Below are 1,621 nucleotides of genomic sequence, written 5' to 3' on the forward strand. Positions count from 1 at the left end.
TAAAATCCTCAGATAAGTAAACCATACCCTATCTTTCTAACATTGGAGTCAACCCACCACGGTGATTGTCATCTAGAAAGAAATGAAATCAAATCTTCAAAAACCATATCCTATCTTTTTAACATGAGAGTCAACCCACCACCATGATTGTCATCTAGAAGGGAAAAAAAAAATCAAATCTCCAGCTAAGGAAACCAATCTCCTATTTTCCTATCAAATCGTCTTTCATTTATTTAAATGACCAAATTTTTTCATTAAAATTAAATCAGAATTTCAAAAATATCTCAACTCATGATGTGCAACCAAATATCGGAATAACCATTTCATTTTTGGGTTTATTTATGTGGTAACATACATAACACATGTTGATGTATTTTTCTTTGTCCCTTGATTGCATCTTTGCCCTTTTAATTAATAGACATAAATAATTTAAACTTGCTCTTCTATTATCATTGATCAAGAAAATGGTTCGGCAAATTATCCCTTTTTTTTTTTTTTTTTTTTCTTTCTAATGTGTTGTCACTATTTGAATTGTTCATCTGTTCATTCATATAAGAGCTATTGTGCTTTATTTCGATTCAATCTCCACATAACCCACTGAGGTGGACTTGTAATTCTCATTCGAGAGGGGAAGCAAAACGCTTTCGGAGATTTCTTAAAGGTATTACCGCATTCCAAGGATTGGGCCCAATGAGTTTCAGCTTTATCAATTTCAAAACCTTCGTACCAAAGCTATCTTGCCACAATGTAAAACAATTGGGCCCATATTGCAAAGCCCAGCCCTTAGATCAAATTGCTCGACCCAATACTAGGACAATAGCTACTTCTTCTCTCCGTAATAAAACACATATTTTAAAGGAAAAATTACACTTTTAACCCCCCAAAGTTTGGGGTGTTTTTCAATTTGACCTCCAAAGTTTCAATTTTGGCAATGCACCCCCAAAACTTCCAAATTTTTGCAATTTGACCAATGTTATCCAAAAATTCCCATATTGCCCCTAATTTTTATTTTTTATAAAAAAAAATAAAAACAAATTTGGAGGTGCAAAAATGGCCACATAGTCACTCCGAAATTTTTTTTTTAATTTTTTTTTTAATTTTTTTTATAAAAAATAATAAAATAATAAAAAATTATGGCAATATGGGAAGTTTGGGATACAAATATGTAAACGAGCCAAGTTTGAGCAAGCTTCCCTTGTTCAAGCTTGGCTCGTTTAAATTTTACTCGAACTCGAGCTTAAGGTCGAGCCAAAAAAACCGAGCTCGAGCTCGAGCTCATAATAAGTCGAGCCAAGCCAACTCGCGAGCTTGCTCTTATATTTATTTTTTTAAAAAAAAAAAAAATTTAACTTTAAATACTCTTAAACGGCTTAAGAAACTAGCTTGCATATGAGCATTTGCTTAGCATGGCTAGTCGAGTATGGAGCCTGAGTCAATATAGTAAGGCATATACATCCTTTTATAGATAAGCAAACTTGGGGATTGGTGTTTTCTAAATAATATGGGACAAGTTAACAAGTTGTATTCATACTGCATTAAGACAACGCCCCCTACAAAAAAAATATTTTTTCAACGTCTCTCTCTCAATCTCCCTCACCAGTAATAGTCCATCTTCCACCTA

This window comes from Corylus avellana, chromosome ca5 (assembly GCF_901000735.1).
Source record: "Corylus avellana chromosome ca5, CavTom2PMs-1.0".
Classification (NCBI taxonomy): Eukaryota; Viridiplantae; Streptophyta; class Magnoliopsida; order Fagales; family Betulaceae; genus Corylus; species Corylus avellana.